Consider the following 11,072-nt stretch of genomic DNA (forward strand, 5'->3'; position numbering starts at 1 on the left):
GGTATTTGTACACTAGCCCTTGAAATAATGCCCATACACTGACTATATAGTAGCCTTTTACAACGATATTTATTTATACATTTTTGTCACTATTTATACACTGAGTTCTCTATACACCAACATGTAATGTTATCTACTCCACGGGATACTACTGCTTTTACTATGCACACTTGTTTCGCTTCCTGCAGAGTCCGCATCGGAAAGCGGCATTGGTTGCTAAGGCAACCAGATCACATACCGAGCGCGATGTCACGTCCGCTGGTCACCGGAAGTTCTACGGCGTCCTAAAATGCTGGCGGCGCGGACGAAGCTCATTTTCACCTGTGGGGATCACTGCCTTTAAAAGGTAAGAGGTTTTCCTTATGCACTGTTCTACACCTTGGCAAAGGGGCTACGAACCCCGAAACGTTGGTTGTGATGTGAGACTTTCAATACAAAGAATTTTTTGCACCATTTAAATCTCTGAGTGCCGCTGCTTCTTTTCACTCTTATGAACAAGCTGCTTCGCGGAGGGCACCAGGATACGTAACCACGGTAATACCAGTAGTGCCAGGCATCACCTAATAATAAGATTTTAATACCTACCGGTAAATCCTTTTCTCTTAGTCCGTAGAGGATGCTGGGGTTCCAAAAGGACCATGGGGTATAGACGGGATCCACAGGAGACATGGGCACACTATAAGACTTTGAATGGGTGTGAACTGGCTCCTCCCTCTATGCCCCTCCTCCAGACCTCAGTTAGAAAACTTTGCCCAGAGAGACGGACATTTCGAGGAAAGAATTTAATGTTTAAACACGGTGAGTGTCATACCAGCTCACACCGCAAACATGCCGCAGAACGTGGCATTCAACAGAACACCAGCTGACGGCATGGAAAAACCATACAGCAAAATGCTGACCGAAAACGTAACACGACTTGTGTGCATCATGACCGATAATCAGATATCGCATGTCATGGCACAAATAACTGCAGCAACAGACATGACTGCAAGAAACACCACATGAGTGCAACGACAAACAATAGCTGCAGATATAGGCCCTCATTCCGAGTTGTTCGCTCGGTATTTTTCATCGCATCGCAATGAAAATCCGCTTAGTACGCATGCGCAATGTTCGCACTGCGACTGCGCCAAGTAACTTTGCTATGTAGAAAGTAATTTTACTCACGGCTTTTTCATCGCTCCGGCGATCGTAATGTGATTGACAGGAAATGGGTGTTACTGGGCGGAAACACGGCGTTTTAGGGGCGTGTGGCTGAAAACGCTACCGTTTCCGGAAAAAACGCAGGAGTGGCCGGAGAAACGGTGGGAGTGCCTGGGCGAACGCTGGGTGTGTTTGTGACGTCAACCAGGAACGACAAGCACTGAACTGATCGCACAGGCAGAGTAAGTCTGAAGCTACTCCAAAACTGCTACGAGGTTTGTGATCGCAATATTGCGATTACTTCGGTCGCACTTTTAAGAAGCTAAGATTCACTCCCAGTAGGCGGCGGCTTAGCGTGTGTAACTCTGCTACATTCGCATTGCGACCGATCAACTCGGAATGAGGGCCATAGTACGCACTGGGACGGGCGCCCAGCATCCTCTACGGACTAAGAGAAAAGGATTTACCGGTAGGTATTAAAATCCTATTTTCTCCTACGTCCTAGAGGATGCTGGGGTTCCAAAAGGACCATGGGATTTATACCAAAGCTCCAGACCGGGCGGGAGAGTGCGGACCACTCTGCAGCACCGATTGAGCAAACATGAGGTCCTCATCAGCCAGGGTATCAAACTTGTAGAACATAGGAAAAATGTTTGAACCCGACCAAGTAGCCGCTCGGCAAAGTTGAACCGCCGAGACTCCACGGGCATCCGCCCAAGAAGAGCCCACCTTCCCGGTAGAATGGGCCTCCACCGACTTCGGTAACGGCAATCCAGCCGTAGAATGAGCCTGCCGAATCGTATCACAGATCCAGCGTGCAATAGTCTGCTCAGAAGCAGGAGCCCCAATTTTGTTGGGAGCATACAGGATAAACAGAGCCTCTGTTTCCCCAATCTGAATCGTCCTGGCGACTCAAAAATTCAAGCTCTGACTACCACAAGAAACTTCGAATCAGCCATGGCTTAAGCAGTCCCAGGCACCACAATAGGATGGTTCCTGTGAAAACACAGAAAGCACTTTAGGCAGAAACTGTTGCCAATGTCTCAATTCCCCCCTATCCACAAAGAAGATCAAAGAGGGCTCTTGTGAGGCAAAGCCACCAATTCCGACACCCGCCTTGCGGACGTCAATGCCAATAGCATGACCACTTTTCAAGAGAGAACTTTTGTACCTTACGTAAAGGTTCCAACCAGTGTGACATAAGAAACTGCAACACCACATTAAGGTCCCATGGTGCCACTGGGCACAAATGGAGGTTGGAAGTGCAGCACTCCTTTCACGAAAGTCCGAACTTTTGGAAAGGTGGCCCACTCTTCCTTTTTTTTTTTTTTTTTTTTTTTTAAACAGATAAGGCCGAAACCTGCAATTTAATGGAGCCTAGCCTTAGGCCTGCATCCACACCTGCATGAAAAAAATGGAGAAAACGACCCAGCCGAAATTCCTCCGTAGGAGCCTTCTTGGATTCACACCAAGACACATACTTCCTCCAAATACGGTGGTAAATCCTCGCCGTTACTCCTTTACTAGCCTGAAGCAATGTGGAAATGACTTTACCGGCAATACCCTTACGGCCAGGATATGGCGTTCAACCGCCAAGCCGGCAAACGCAGCCCCGGTAAATCTTTGTACATGGCCTGTCCTGCTGTAACATGACCACTCTTAGAGGAAGAGGCCAGGAATCTTCTATGAGTAAGTCTTGAAGATCTGGATACCAAGCCCTCCTTGGCTAGACCGGAACAATGAAGATCGCCTGAATCTTTGTTCTTTCTTATGGTTATCACCTTCGGAAAGAGTGAAAGTGGAGAGAACACATAGAGCGACTGAAACACCCAAGGTGTCACGAGGGGGTCCATCGCTATATCTTGAGTGTCCCTTGACCTTGACCAATATCCCCGAAGTGTCCTGTTGAGGCGAACACGCCCTCACATCTAATCGAGGAATTCCCCAAAGACTTGTCATTTCTGTGAACTTCTTGATGCAGATTTCAGTCTCCTGGATGAAGATCGTGCTGAGGAAGTCTATTTCTCCGTTGTCTTCACCCGGAACGACGACCTCTAATAGAGCATTTACCTGCCTTTCCGCTCATCGGAAACTTTTTTGGCTTCCACCATTTCTGCTCTGCTCCTCATTCCGCCCTAGTGGCTTACTTACGCCACTGCTGTTTAGTCGTCCGGCAGAATTAAGACGGGCAGAACACGAAGAAGATGTTCCGTTGTAAATAGTTCTTAATCCAAGAATGCTTATTGCAGACAAGCTTCTCGGCTTGACCTTTCCCCTTGGGAATTCCTCCCTTGGAAAAACTGCTCTCCAGCCTTGGAGACTTGTATTCATGGACACCAGGACCTAATCCTGGATCCCGAACCTTCGTCCCTCTAGGAGGTGAGCACTGTGAAGCCACCACAAGAGAGATATCCTGGTCCTGTAAAATAGGAATATTCACCGGTGCATGTGCAGGTAAGATCCGGACCATATGTTCAACTGGTCCCGCAAAACCACTCTGGCATTTGACCTGCTCACCAAATGGCCTTGTAGGCCGTAACCATCTTCCGCATAAACGAAAGGTATCGACGGGTTTACACTGTTGCAAACCTGATCTGACTCTGGATCATCAGATCTCTTTCCACAGGAAAAAAACAACTCTTAACCGATCAGTATCCAAACTTATACCCAACGCCGACCTCAGCGTCGTTGGGATCAACAGTGATTATTTGTGACGAAGAACTGTCAGAGAAAAACAACGAATTTTACCATTTGTTTCTTGACCTCGCCGTAGTCAGGAGAGCGTCCCCGTACAGAAAAAATAAGAATTTACTTACCGATAATTCTATTTCTCGTAGTCCGTAGTGGATGCTGGGGACTCCGTAAGGACCATGGGGAATAGCGGCTCCGCAGGAGACTGGGCACATCTAAAGAAAGCTTTAGGACTAACTGGTGTGCACTGGCTCCTCCCCCTATGACCCTCCTCCAAGCCTCAGTTAGGATACTGTGCCCGGACGAGCGTACACAATAAGGAAGGATTTTGAATCCCGGGTAAGACTCATACCAGCCACACCAATCACACCGTATAACTTGTGATCTGAACCCAGTTAACAGTATGACAACAGAGGAGCCTCTGAAAAGATGGCTCCCAACAATAATAACCCGATTTTTGTAACAATAACTATGTACAAGTATTGCAGACAATCCGCACTTGGGATGGGCGCCCAGCATCCACTACGGACTACGAGAAATAGAATTATCGGTAAGTAAATTCTTATTTTCTCTAACGTCCTAAGTGGATGCTGGGGACTCCGTAAGGACCATGGGGATTATACCAAAGCTCCCAAACGGGCGGGAGAGTGCGGATGACTCTGCAGCACCGAATGAGAGAACTCCAGGTCCTCCTCAGCCAGGGTATCAAATTTGTAGAATTTAGCAAACGTGTTTGCCCCTGACCAAGTAGCTGCTCGGCAAAGTTGTAAAGCCGAGATCCCTCGGGCAGCCGCCCAAGATGAGCCCACTTTCCTTGTGGAAGGGGCTTTTACAGATTTTAGCTGTGGCAGGCCTGCCACAGAATGTGCAAGCTGAATTGTACTACAAATCCAACGAGCAATAGTCTGCTTAGAAGCAGGAGCACCCAGCATGTTGGGTGCATACAGGATAAACAGCGAGTTCCTGACTCCAGCCGTCCTGGAACATATTTTCAGGGCCCTGACAACATCCAGCAACTTGGATTCCTCCAAGTCCCTAGTAGCCGCAGGCACCACAAAAGGTTGGTTCGGGTGAAAACGCTGGAACCACCTTAGGGAGAAACTGAGGACGAGTCCTCAATTCCGCCCTGTCCGAATGGAAAATCAGATAAGGGCTTTTACAGGATAAAGCCGCCAATCCTGACACGCGCCTGGCCTAGGCCAGGGCCAACAGCATGACCACTTTCCATGTGAGATATTTTAACTCCACAGATTTAAGTGGTTCAAACCAATGTGACTTTTGGAACCCAAACTACATTGAGATCCCAAATTGCCACTGGAGGCACAAAAGGAGGCTGTATATGCAGTACCCCTTTTACAAACGTCTAAACTTCAGGGACTGAAGCTAGTTCTTTTTTGGAAGAAAATTGACAGGGCCGAAATCTGAACCCTAATGGACCCCAATTTCAGGCCCATAGACACTCCTGTTTGCAGGAAATGTAGGAATCGACCCAGTTGAATTTCCTCCGTCGGGCCTTACTGGCCTCGCACTACGCAACATATTTTCGCCAATTGCGGTGATAATGTTTTTGCGGTTACATCCTTCCTGGCTTTTGATCAGGATAGGGATGACTTCATCCGGAATGCCTTTTTTCCTTCAGGATCCGGTGTTCCAACGCCATGCCGTCAAACGCAGCCGCGGTAAGTCTTGGAACAGACAGGGTCCTTGCTGGAGCAGGTCCCTTCTTAGAGGTAGAGGCCACGGATCCTCCGTGAGCCTCTCTTGAAGTTCCGGTTACCAAGTCCTTTTTGGCCCATCCGGAGCCACGAATATAGAGCTTACTCCTCTCCATCTTATCAATCTCAGTACCTTGGGTATGAGAGGCAGATGAGGGAACACATATACTGACTGGTACACCCACGGTGTTACCAGAGCGTCTACAACTATTGCCTGAGGGTCTCTTGACCTGGCGCAATACCTGTCGAGTTTTTTAATCATGTGGACGACTTCTGGGTGAAGTCCCCACTCTCCCGGGTGGAGGTCGTGCTGAGGAAGTCTGCTTCCCAGTTGTCCACTCCCGGAATGAATACTGTTGACAGTGCTATTACATGATTTTCCGCCCAGCGGAGAATCCTTGCAGCTTCTGCCATTGCCCTCCTGCTTCTTGTGGCACCCTGCCTGTTTACGTGGGTGACTGCCGTAATGTTGTCCGACTGGATCAACACCGGCTGACCTTGACGCAGAGGTCTTGTTAAGCTTAGAGCATTGTAAATGGCCCTTAGCTTCAGGATATTTATGTGAAGTGATGTCTCCAGGCTTGACCATAAGCCCTGGATATTCCTTCCCTGTGTGACTGCTCCCCAGCCTCGCAGGCTGGCATCCGTGGTCACCAGGACCCAGTCCTGAATGCCGAAACTGCGGCCCTCTAGAAGATGAGCACTCTGCAACCACCACAGGAGGGATACCCTTGTCCCTGGTGACAGGGTTATCCGCTGATGCATCTGAAGATGCGACCCGGACCATTTGTCCAGTAGGTTCCACTGGAAAGTCTTGCGTGGAATCTGCCGAATGGGATTGCTTCGTAGGAAGCCACCATTTTTACCCAGAACCCTTGTGCATTGATGCACTGAGACTTGGTTCGGTTTTAGGAGGTTCCTGACTAGCTCGGATAACTCCCTGGCTTTCTCCTCCGGGAGAAACACCTTCTTTCTGGACTGTGTCCAGGATCATCCCTAGGAACAGAAGACAAGTCGTCGGAACCAGCTGCGATTTTGGAATATTGAGAATCCAATCGTGCTCCCGCAACACTACCTGAGATAGTGCTACACCGATCTCCAGCTGTTCCCTGGATCTTACCCTTATCAGGGAATCGTCCAAGTAAAGGATAACTAAAATTCCCTTCCTTCGAAGGAATATCATCATTTCGGTCATTACTTCAGTAAAGACCCGGGGTGCCGTGGCCCATCCCTACGGCAGCGTCTGAACTGATAGTGACAGTTCTGTACCATAACCTGAGATACCCTTGGTGAGAAGGGTAAATTTTTGACATGAAGGTAAGCATCCTTGATGTCCCGAGACCTCATGTAGTCCCCTTCTTCCAGGTTTGCAATCACTGCTCTGAGTGACTCAATTTTGAATTTGAACCTCTGTATGTAAGAGTTCAAAGATTTTAGATTTTAGATTTTAAAATCGGTCTCACCGAGCCGTCTGGCTTCGGTACCACAATAGTGTGGAATAATACCCCGTTCCCTGTTGCAGAAGGGGTACCTTAATTATCACCTGCTGGGAATACAGCTTGTGAATGGCTTCCAAAACTGCCTCCCTGTTAGCGGGAGACGTCGGTAAAACAGACTTTTGGAAACGGCGAGGGGAATACGTCTCGAATTCCAATTTGTACCCCTGAAAATATTACCTGAAGGATCCAGGGGTCTACTTGCGAGTGAGCCCACTGCGCACTGAAATTCATTGAGAACGGGCCCCCACCGTGCCTGAACTTGTAAAGCCCTAGCGTCATACTGAGGGCTTGGCAGAGGCAGAAAAGGGTTTCTGTTCCTGGGAACTGGCTAATCTCTGCAGCCATTTTCCTCTCCCTCTGTCACGTGCAGAAAAGAGGAACCCTTTTGTCCGCTTGCCGACCAGGACTGCGTTGAGAGGCGACCAGGGGTACATCCCCTTTTTTTGTAAGGCAATACTTCCAAATGCCGTTTGGAATCCGCATCACCTGACCATTTTACTGGTAGAATTGGACAACGCACCTATACTTGATGCCAGTCGGCAAATATTCCGCTGTGCATCATGCATATATAGAAATGCATCTTTTAATTGCTCTATAGGCAATAATATACTGTCCTTATCTAGGATATCAATATTTCCAGTCAGGGAATCCGACCACGCCAACCCAGCACTGCACATCCAGGCTGTGGCGATTGCTGGTCGCAGTATAACACCAGTATGTGTGTAAATACATTTTAGGATACCCTCCTGCTTTCTATCAGCAGGATCCTTAAGGGCGGCCATCTCAGGAGAGGATAGAGCCCTTGTTCTTACAAGCGTGTGAGCGCCTTATCCCCCCTAGGGGGTGTTTCCCAACGCACCCTAACCTCTGGCGGGAAAAGGTATACTGCCAATAACTTTTTAGAAATTATCAATTGTTATCGGGGGGAAACCCACGCATCATCACACACCTCATTTTATTTCTCAGATTCAGGAAAACTACAGGAAGTTTTTCCTCACCAAACATAATACCCCTTTTTTTTTGGTGGTATTCATATTATCAGAAAAGTGTAAACATTTTCCATTGCCTCAATCATGCAATGTGTGGCCCTATTGGAAATCACGGTTGTCTCTTCACCGTCGACACAGGAGTCAGTATCCGTGTCGGCGTCTGTATCTGAGGTAACGGGCGCTTTAGAGCCCCTGTATGAGACGTCTGGACATGCACAAGCTGAGTAGCCGGCTGTCTCATGTCAACCACTGTCTTTAATACAAAGTTGACACTGTCACGCAATTTCAACAGTACATCCACTCAGGTGTCGACCCCCTAGGGGGTGACAACACTATTACAGACACTCTACTCCGTCTCCACATCATTTTTCTCCTCATACATGTCGACACAAACGTACCGACACACAGCACACACACAGGGAATGCTCTGATAGAGGACAGGACCCCACTAGCCCTTTGGGGAGACAGAGGGAGAGTTTGCCAGCACACACCAGAGCGCTATATATATACAGGGATAACTTTATATAAGTGTTTTTCCCTTTATAGCTGCTGTATTGTTTATACTGCGCCTAATTTGTGCCCCCCTCTCTTTTTTAACCCCTTTCTGTAGTGTAGTGACTGCAGGGGAGAGCCAGGGAGCTTCCCTCCAACTGAGCTGTGAGGGAAAATGGCGCCAGTGTGCTGAGGAGATAGGCTCCGCCCCTTTCTCGGTGTCCTTATCATCCGTTTTTCTGTATGTTTTGGCAGGGGTTAAATGCATCCATATAGCCCAGGAGTTATATGTGATGCATTTATTTTAGCCATATAAGGTTTTTATCGATTTATTGCGTCTCAGGGCGCTGCCCCCCCAGCGCCCTGCACCCTCAGTGATCGGAGTGTGAAGTGTGCTGAGAGCAATGGCGCACAGCTGCGGTGCTGTGCGCTACCTTATCTGAAGACAGGATCGTCTTCTGCCGCCGATTTTCCGGACCTCTTCGCTCTTCTGGCTCTGTAAGGGGGCCGGCGGCGCGGCTCCGGGACCCATCCAGGCTGAACCTGTGATCGTCCCTCTGGAGCTAATGTCCAGTAGCCAAGAAGCCCAATCCACTCTGCACGCAGGTGAGTTCGCTTCTTCTCCCCTTAGTCCCTCGATGCAGTGAGCCTGTTGCCAGCAGGTCTCACTGAAAATAATAAACCTAAACTAAAACTTTCACAAAGAGCTCAGGAGAGCCCCTAGTGTGTACCCTTCTCGTCGGGCACAGAAATCTAACTGAGGCTTGGAGGAGGGTCATAGGGGGAGGAGCCAGTGCACACCAGTTAGTCCTAAAGCTTTCTTTAGATGTGCCCAGTCTCCTGCGGAGCCGCTATTCCCCATGGTCCTTACGGAGTCCCCAGCATCCACTTAGGACGTTAGAGAAATAATGGCTCTTACTATAGAAGGAAACCATCCTGCCACCATCAGTCTGGTGAACTAGCAATGACAAACCTGAATAGCAAAAATAGGTAAGATTAACGCGGATGACACCGCACTTAAAACCTCTTTCTTCTTTTACAGGTCGGAAATCACTGCCCTGAGAGACTTGTAGTTCTAACTTCTTAAGAAGAAATCTTCTTGGGATTGTTCTGACCGAGCTGTCTGGTCTCAGAAGCCCGAAAAAGCCAGTTTATCCCCCCTATTTTTTTTCTTTTTTTTTTTAGGGACAGCAGGACAATGTCCTGATCCAGAACCAAACCTTGTATGGCGTCGCCTACTACCTCCCCGTCCATAGGAGAATCGTAAGATCTATTTTAAAAATCAGCGAGGGGAATCATCTGGAAACTCGAGTATGTCCCCCTATGGACTGTATTCTTACCCACTGTGTCAAGTCCATTCCAGGACTGACTGAGGAGCATTAGACGAGTTCCCACCGGTGAGGGCTCCAGCAAGATAAACCCAGCGATCTGCGGTGGACGTGGTAGAAACAGAGGACGATATCTTGCTCTGCGAACTTGAAAAACGGTATCCAACCGGTCAAAATTACTACAATCCACAAAAAAATGCGTCAGCAACCGTTGTGAGGGAACATAGCTCAGGACGGTAGACATACCCGTGGTATCTGCCGAGATCCACTTAACCAAGCCATCCCCAAACCAGATTATCCCTACATAGGGAAGATGCTCCAGTATTTCTCGGAGTCAGTGTATACCTCTTGTAGCCGCACGGCAGCATGCTGCAATGTTCTAGATAAGACCCAAGGAATTAAATATATATCGGATAACCAGGTAACCGACCATCTTTGAATACAATTACACCCCCATGCGCATGTAACGCCACTATCATCAAAGCATATAATTAAAATTATAACTTAGCTTCCTGTATACGATACTTGTTGACAGGGCCCCGTGTAGACCAGGGGTAGACATTCACTATATTCTATCCACGGCAGGAAAAGAATAAACACTCGGACTCCTCGTGAGGATTTGAGACCATCTTGTCACGGCTGACCTAGAGCTTTATCAACAGAGCGACCAGCACATGAGAAAGAATAACTTTATTTCAGCATTCATAATAAATTGTAATATAATTGTACACATTTAAATACACATATATACACATATACCTATATATACATCTCATATATATATATATATATATAATCTGTCAGGAACATCAGGGTCCCTAGTGACATTAATGTGTTCTGATTGTGTATGAACATGTACTGAATGCCAGTGTTGCGGATCTAATCAGGAAACATTATGGCCGACATAGAACATAGTATTCGTGTCGACGACAGGGAGTAGTGACTGGGCAAAATAACATTTTTGTGATACCGAGGGATCTGAGGGAAACACATACCTAATTTCACTAGGACGCCACCACAAAATACTATCACTTCTGTGCTCGAGCTACAGCCCACTGCAACGTACCATACATCTCCTATATATTTTCCTTAATCTGTGACTCTGTGCTCGTAACGCTGGGCGGAGTCACAGAGCTGGGCGGAGTCAACTGCATCTGCTGCAGGGAGCTACTCCATACCCAGCGCCAGCAGCAGTCAGGTGCAAGACCCTACCTT

The sequence above is a fragment of the Pseudophryne corroboree genome, chromosome 9 (assembly GCF_028390025.1).
Source record: "Pseudophryne corroboree isolate aPseCor3 chromosome 9, aPseCor3.hap2, whole genome shotgun sequence".
NCBI lineage: Eukaryota > Metazoa > Chordata > Amphibia > Anura > Myobatrachidae > Pseudophryne > Pseudophryne corroboree.